The sequence below is a fragment of the Condylura cristata genome, unplaced genomic scaffold (assembly GCF_000260355.1).
Source record: "Condylura cristata isolate star-nosed mole 26May11 unplaced genomic scaffold, ConCri1.0 scaffold00023, whole genome shotgun sequence".
NCBI lineage: Eukaryota > Metazoa > Chordata > Mammalia > Eulipotyphla > Talpidae > Condylura > Condylura cristata.
Window position 1 is genome coordinate 7452570 of NW_004567124.1, and position 8750 is coordinate 7461319.

The 8750-nt window shown below is 37.8% G+C and overlaps 1 protein-coding gene across 3 annotated transcripts in view; it reads right to left on the reverse strand.

The window, feature by feature from the left end:
- ZNF609 (zinc finger protein 609) overlaps positions 1-8750 on the reverse strand; it is a 167968-nt gene that overhangs the window by 84962 nt on the left and 74256 nt on the right. The window contains exon 1 of one of the 3 annotated variants that reach the window (XM_012728660.1): positions 3515-3572. The exons of the other annotated variants lie outside the window; for them this stretch is intronic. The gene's annotated coding sequence lies outside the window, so the exon portion shown is untranslated. Of the gene's footprint in view, positions 1-3514; positions 3573-8750 lie in introns of those variants that run through there. 3 annotated transcript variants of the gene reach the window in all.

Genomic DNA, 8750 nt, shown 5'->3' on the forward strand with positions numbered 1-8750 from the left:
AAAAAAAAAATAACAGCTAAATTATACAATACTGAGAAGAATAAAAATGTGGCCCATTAGAACAAGAACAGATCATCCAATGGGTGACAAAACTAGTCTATCATATGCTAATTTCACCAGAAGTTTCAAACAAAAATTAACAGAACCCATAAGACAATGAAAATGGAACTTAAACATAAAAGGTGTCAAAAAAAAAAAAAAAAAAAACAGAAAAATAAGCTAAAAAAAAAAACAAAATAGGGCCCTCCCTGGTGGCGTGACGGTTTAGGAAGCAACACTGCAAGCTAACTGCAGCCTCTTCAGTGCAATTTGCAAGTTTGATACCTGGCCCTGAACGTTATCCCAATGGTGCTGCAGACCTCTCCTGGCCCACCCACTGCTCCCCCCAGCAGTGTACTTTGCAGATTTGCCTGTTCTGCTCCCCACTCTGTCTCTGGTGAATCCTCTTACCACTCCTGCACCTCTGGCCTGTACCCCAGTTCTGTATACATAAAATATTATTTTTTAAAAAATAGTAAGGAACAGCTATTTTTTAAAAAATATTTATTTACTCATTTATTTATGCATGCATACAGAACTGGGGTATAGGCCAGAGGTGCAGAGGCTGTGAGAGGATTCAGAGTGGGGAGCAGACAGGCAGACTGACAAGCACACTGCTGAGAGGAACAGGGGACGAAACAGGAAAGGTCTGCTGTACCACGTAGATCACCTCTGGGTGGGGATAGAAACTCTCACCACAGCAGCCTTACCAGCTTTGCAGTGCTGCGCTTTAATCCACGGTAGCACCTGGGAGGGCCCAATCAGCTATTCTTATATTAGATAAAGTAGATCTCCAAATAAAAAAGCTAGTAAGAGATAACGGTGAACCCTATACTATAGCTTAACACAGTAAGAAGAAATAAAACTTGCAAGTATGCATGCATCAAAAGATGGAATGGCAAGAAATAGAAGACAATTAACAGAACCAAAGAGATACTAATAAAACCACAAAACTGCTGCATAAACATTTTTTTTCAAGTACAATGGAAAATTTTTGGTTTGTTGAATTGGTCATATGCTGGAATATAAATAATCTGTCAATAAAACTACAAAGATAGATATCAAGTATTCTGATTTTAATGCCATAAAGTTAAAAGCTAACATCAATTAAATATGTTTAAAAAAAAAAAAAGCAGGGGAGGGGACCCACAAATACAATTTGATACTTAACAGCTAGACAGAACAATTTGATACTTAACATCTACTGGATTAAAGATTAATTAAAATAGAAATAAAAAATACCTGAGACTGATAAAATGAGGATGATTATATCAAATGACAAAAAAATGGTCTTCAAATGGAAGATAACTGCATTAGAAGTCCACTGAGGTAGCAGTCCTTCTGCCTATGGTGCCTATTCAGGTGCCCTTTTTCACCCACTCTCTCCCTCTGCAGGGCAGCAGCCTCCTGCCTGCCCTTGACTTGTATCACACAGGGGGCTTCTCACTGACCTCCCTGTAGAAGCAGCTCTCTTCATGGCGCTTGCCTGCAACCATGCAGGCCTCTCTCAGCAAACCTGTCCCTTTAGGGGCAACCTTTTCTGCCTCTTTTTGTCTATGCAAGTATCCTTCATTCTTTTCTCCCTTTTATAATAAACCTGCCCTTTTGGATATATAGATAGATAGGTCTTCAGTCAAAAAAGAAGTCTACAGAAAAAAATAGGAAAAATTCCAAACAACTTAATATTAAAGCAATTTAAAAAGGAGGAACAAACAGGACCTCAAGTTAGTAGAGGAAGAAAATGATAAAAGAGCAAAATAGAAATAAAACAGATCACAGAAAGTTTTTTTTGAGACGCTAAAGAAAACTGATAAACGTCTAGGAAGGCTAACAAGGAAAACAATAGTAAATTGAATTAGAAATGAGAGAGGAGAAATGACCAAAGATGGGATATAAAGAATTATAAGTGATTACTATGAACAACTATATGCCAGATAAATTTGATATCCTTAAAAAATGGACAAATTTTGGCCCTCCCTGGTGGCGCAGCAGGCTAAAGCACAGCACAAAGAAGTTTAAGCCACTTCCGCATGAGTTCCATCCCCGCCTGCCCCAGAGGTGACCACATGGCGTGGCAGACCTCTCCTGGCCCGCCCGCTGCTCCCCTCAGCAGTGTACTTCATTGATCTGCCTGTTCTGCTCCCCACTGTCTCTGGTGAAGCCTCTCGCCGCCCCTGAGCCTCTGGCCTGTACCCCAGTTCTGTGTGCACAAATAAATAAATCTTTTTTAAAAAATGGGCAAATTTTTAGAAAAATACATTTTACCAAAACTAAACTAGGAAAAACTGAAGAAAGGTGAACAAACCAATCACAAACACAGAAACTGAAACAAGAATCAAAACTCTTCCCCAAAAGAAAAATCCAGAGCCAAGCTATTTTATAAGTGAATTCTAACAAATTTTTAAGGAACCCACCTTACTCAAGCTAGTTATAAAAATCTAATAGGGAATGCTAATATACTTAATAATGCCAACATTACCCTAATACCAAAACTGTATAAAAACAGCACAAGGAAAAACAAAAACCAGACTTATATTCCTGAAGAACACTGATGTGAAAGTACTAATAAATTAATTTCAATGTGTAGTAAAAACAAGTCATTCTTCAATGAAAAAAGCAAAAAGGAAAGAAACGGAGGTACCATATCACCTGACTTTGTATTATAAATCAACCATAATTAAAACAATATGGGATTGGAATAAAATGACACATGGACTAATGAAACAGAATAAAAAGTCCAAAAATATATTCACATATGTATCAATACTTAATTCATAATAAAGGGGTGTCAGTAGTTTTTTTAACAATGGAACTGGGAAAATTGAACAGCCACATGTAAAAAGCTAAAGTTAGATCATTCAGTTATGTTCTGTAGTTTCCGTGTACAGGTCTCCATTTCTTGTCAGGCTTATCTTTATTTCATATTTTCAATTATTCTAAATGCCACTGTGGTGCCATGAGTAAAGCACAGCACTATGAAGCTGTCCACAGCCACTGCAGCACAAGTTTGATTCCTGGCCAGAAAGGTGACCCACATGGCACAGCAGACCTTTCCTGTCTTGCCTGTTGCTACCCCCAACACTGTATTTCAGTAGATCTGCCTGTCCTACTCCCCACTCTGTCTCTGGTAAATCCTCTCACTTTCCCTACCCGCACCACTGTCTATATCCCAGTACTTGTATGCATAAATAAATAATCTCTTTCAAAAACTTAAATGTGACTGCCAATATAGAAATATAATTGATTTTCATACATTGAACTTTTTATCCTTCAGTAATATTGCTAAACTCACATAATCTAATGGCTTTTTTTTTCTTAGTACCTTAGCACTTTTCATTAAAATGATTGGATCAATTTTATTTCTTCCTTTCATACCTGGATGCCTTTTATTTGTTTTTCTGGTATTGTCAGACTAGCTAAAACTTTCAGTGTATAGGTAGAAATGTGCAAAAGTGATGAGAAAGGACATCCTTACCTAAATCTTTATCCTAAGGCAAAAGCTTTCAGTTTTTCACCATAAGCTACAATTTCAGCTGTAGGTCTAGGATAGATATCCTTTATCAGGTAATGATTCCATTCTATTTCTAGTTTCCTGGGCAGGAGAGACAAAAGAGGCAAAGAGGCATGTGAACTGTCTGTGTCAGATGAATTTTTAAGAAAGATGAAAAAAACTTCTCAGTAGTGAAGTACTGTAATTTTTATTTTTTTAAAGTCAAAATTAATGCAAAAATTGAAAATGAACAAAATATAAACATTTAAATAAAGGGTCAATCAACTTTACTTTTTCCTTTTGTTCCTGACTTTAGTGATTCTGCACCACATTGTTTTTGAATGCATGTGGATAACTGAAAGGTTACTGTGCAGTCAGAAAAAAATAGTGTACACAAATGCCTTCAGGTAGGAATGTGCCTGGAGCATTTAAGGAATATTAAGGGAGTCAGAGTGACAGCAGAAAAATGGGAGTCAGAGAAAAGAGTAAATCAGGTCAGAATAAAAGCAGGGGCTAGATGATAAAAGTGACAAGAACTTTTAGTTTTTCTGAATGATATAGGAAGCTACTACTCGGTTTTAAGAAAAGGACTGAAAAAATTTGGCATGCTTTGAAAGGATTGCTCTGACTATATGCTGAGAAAAGATTACAGGGCACAAAAGACAGGGAAGACTAGTTAAGGGGTACTACAATAATCCACAAGAGCGTAAACAGTGGCTTGAACCAGGCTGGTAGTAATGGAGATGGTGAGATAATGTTGGATTCTAAATATATTAAAAATAAAGTAGCAGAATTTGTTGTGGATTCTATGTAAGGAGGGAGAAAGAAAGAGTTAAGAATGGCTCCTTGGCCCAAGCAAATAGAAAAATGGAATTGCTTTTTACTGAGATGAAGAAGACTGAAGGATCAGGTTTTAGAGAAAAAAAACTAGGAGAATGGTTTTGGACACATTAAATTTGAGATGTCTCTCAGATATCTAAGTGGAAATGTCAAGTAGGCAGATGAATATATGAGACTGATAGTAAATTTGAAGTTGTCAGCATATAAATGAGAGCAGAGGAGATAAGAGTATGATGTGACAGAATAAGTAGTTTGGCGACTGAGCCTGGGGCATTTCAATGTTTATAGGTTGGAGATTAAAAGCAAGCAGCAAAGGAGACTGAAGTTGAAGCACACAGTAATGTGAGAGGGAAAAAAAATCAAGAAAATGTTGTCAGAAAACCAAGTAAAGAATGTATATAAAGGAGAGAATTAATTAAATCTGTTTAATGGTGAAGATAAACGAATTGAGGACTACCTGGAAAATGAGAAGACAACCATTAGAAAACGGCAGAAAATATTTCCTAATATATCTGAATGACTAAGGAACTTCTATCCAGAATTATAAATTAAAAAAAAAAAATAAAACCCTTTGCAATACAACAATAAAAGGGCAACCCAGCCAAACGTAGACAACTAAGAAACAAGAGTATTGGTAAAACCATTACTATGGACATCGAATTTACTAAGAATTAAGTCAGAAATGTCTTAGAAAGAATGGACTGTAAGCTAAAATCTAACATTTTAATAAAGACAGAGGACACTGGCAAAAATGGTAGAATAAGGTTCTTACAAAACTACTCCATAAAACAGTTAAGTGTCCAAAACTGTCAGAACAGGCCCTCCTTGGTGGCGCAGCGGATTAGGAAACAGCACTGCAAGCTAGCTGCAGAAGCTTCAGCGGGAATTAAATCCCTGCCTGCCCGGGAGGTGATCCACGTGGCCCGGCAGACCTCTCCTGACCCGCCTGCTGCACCCCTCAACAATGCACCTCATCAAACTGCCTGTTCTGCTTCCCACTGTCTCTGGTGAAGCCTCTCACCGCCCCTGAACCTCTGGCTTGTACTCCAATTCTGTATGAATAAATGAATAAATATTTTTTTAATTGCCAGAATAAACTTTTCAAAATTCTGAAAATTAACCAAAGGTTTGCAGCAATCTGGAAAGCATTTATTGAAGGAAAACATCTGAATATCTGAGTAACAGTGAGCTTTGTGGCCCTACTTTCTACCCCTTACCCTGAAAATCAGTCTGCAATAGCAGTGAAAAGTAGCAGCTCTGAGGGTGCAGAGCTGGGCTGGGGTACCTTCAAAGCTTCATTTTCAAATTATTGACATTATATCACCTTTCTGGGGCTTCCTGGACAAACCCACTTACAAAGTTTCCTATACATGACTAGATGTATAGCTTGCCGAATATGAAGTGCTTTTTCCTGGTAGGGCAGGCAGTGAGGAACAGTAGCATTTGTCAAAAATACTTAAGGGAAAGTGTTTAACTTGTGATTAGTCAGGGGAAATGGTAACAGCTGGGGTAAACAATGCATTAATATATAAGTTTAAGAGGAAAGCTAGGGAAGGAGATGTCCATGGGGCTATGAAAGGCTCTCGTGTTTGCTGGGAAATCTAGAAGATCACATGCTCAGGAAAGATCTGAGAAGGCTCTAAGTTCTCACCACTAGTTGTTCTTGAGGCTCTCTGAACAAGCTAAAACAGAACTGTCAACTACCTGGTTAAATTCCACAGCGAATCCATTCTGCAAAAACATGTAGAAATTAAGATACTCCCAGACAAGCAAAAAATGAGAGATTTTGTTGCTAGTAGATATGCCCTACAAAAAAAGAAATACTCAAGAGAAACTTCAGGCTGAAATGAAAAGGGCAGTAGGCAGTAACTTAAATCAACAGGAAGAAATAAAAAACATCAGTACAACTATACATCTGCTGTATTAGTTTCCAATTGTGCTATAACATATCACCACATATTTAGAGACCTAAATGCTGTTACAGATCTGGAGGTCAGAAACCTGAAATAGTTCTCAGTGGGTTAAAATAGGGAGACCAACAGAGCTACATTTTTGGGTAGAAGCTCTAGCAAACAATGTTTCCTTGCTTTTTCCAGTTTCCTGTATTCTTTGACACATGGTCCTTTCACCTTCAAAGTCAGCAGTATACCATCTTTAAATCTCTCATTGTCCTGCCTTTCACTTTCCCTTATGAAGACCTTTTTGGGTCCACCTTGTTAATGCAGGCTCTTTACTTCAAGAGCCTTAATTTGATAGCACCCACAAAATTTCTTTTGTTATGTAAATTAAGAGGTATAAAAGATTATGGTTTAGATATTTTAAGGGAGTCATTATTCTGTCTGCCACAGTAGGTAAACACAAAAGAAAGTGTAAACACATTTCTTTAAAAAAGATTTATTTTTATTTATGCATAAAAGAACTAGGGTGTAAGCCATAGGGGCAGGGCAGGGGGGGCAGGGCAGGGGGTGAAAGGATTCAGAGACAGAGTGTGGGAGCAGAATAGGCAGTTCTACTGAAATACGATGCTGAGGGGAGCAGCAGACAAGACAGGAGAGGCCTCCTGAGCCATATGTGGGTTATCTCCTGGCCAAGGATCCAACTCAGGCCTTAGCAGTAATAGTGCTGAGACTTAACCACCACCCCACCACAGAGGCTCACATAAATATATTTCTTGTTTGTAATTTTTTGTTTCCCTTATTTGATTTATAAGACAACTGCATAAAGCAAAAATTGTGACCTGTGCTAACAGAAACATAATATTTAAGTATATTATTGTGACAATAATTGCACAAAGGAGAAAGGTGGAGGCACTGCAATATAAGAACAAAGTTTCTGAAATTAAATTAGTATTAATCCCAACTAGATTAACACAAAAGAACAAAAAAAAAGACATAAAACATATAAAAATAAACAGTAAATGGCAGATACAACTTATGAGCAATTTCAGTAGCCATATATAAGTTAAATATTCCAATTAAAGAATGAGGGGAAATAACCCAGAGTCTATACAATGACTATAATTAACTGATGACAAAACATGGGAGCCAAGGGGATTTTAGGGAAGGAGGAGAAACAATGACTTGCAAATGAGTAGAAAAGGGAGGACACCAACCCTACTTTTAGGTTCAATAGTATGAACAACATGAGCAAGGGCAGATTGCAGTTGAGGGGACTGCAGTGAAGTAGATCCTTTAGGTACATTAATAATCTTTGATATAAAAAAATGTAAATTTTGCTTTCCAGTTTTTGGGTAAAATTTGTATTCAATAAAAATCAATCTTTTCCATCTCTTGCATTCACCCTTAAGTTTTTTTCTATACTTTTATTCTATAAAATTCTTTAATTAGGCCCTCAATTTTAAGCTTTTTGTATAATACTCTTCTACTGTAGAAACTAAGGAGAGTAAAGGAGACAATAAAATCTGTATCCAACAAAGAACACTAAATTAAAAACCAGTAGTACTGACATTTAACAGAAGTTCTACAATGAAGTCAGCTGGGTGGCAGTTTGATTTCTAATCTGACTCCCTCTTATTCACTGTCATGTTCTACTCTATATATCTCTGACCAAGACTATAGGCTATCACAGTAGCTCCCAACTGGTCAAGCTGCCAATAGTCTCTCTTTTTACCAACACTATACAACACAACACAAAACAGTAATAGTACTTAAAAGCTGAATTTGGGGCTATCTCTAGTGGTGCGACGGGTTAAAGACATAATGGGTTATGAAGCTATCACAGCCAGTGCAGCACAAGTTCAATCCCCTACCAGGGAGGTGACCCACATGGCATGGCAGACATCTCCTGACCTGCCTGCTGCTGCTCCCCTCAGCAGTGTATTTCTGTAGATCTGCCTATTCTGCTTCCCACTCAATCTCTGGTGAATCCTCTCACCCCCTGCACCTCTGGCCTGTACCCCAGTTCTTGTGTGTATAAATAAATAAATCTTAAAAAGAAAACCAGAAACTGAATTTGTACCTACAGGTTAGTTAAGTCTTTCCTACAAATGATTAGGAAAACAAACACTTCAACAGAAAAATGCAAAGGATATGAATAAGCAATACACAGAAATGACAATATATAAAAAAATAACATTCAGCCCTCACTAATAATTAGGAAGACATAAATTATCAATAAAATGACAAAGCAGTCCACCAACAAGTTAGCGCAATTATAAAGAATAAACCCCCTGTTTGGGGAAGGACATGGAGAAGCAAACGTCATTTTTTTTTATTAAAAGTTACTGATATTGGGCCCTCCCTGGTGGCGCAGCGGGTTAAAGCGCAGCACTGAGAATCTGAAGCCACTTCCGCATGAGTTCGATTCCCGCCTGCTTCCTGCCCCAGAGGAGACCACATGGCGAGCCAGACCTCTCCTGGCC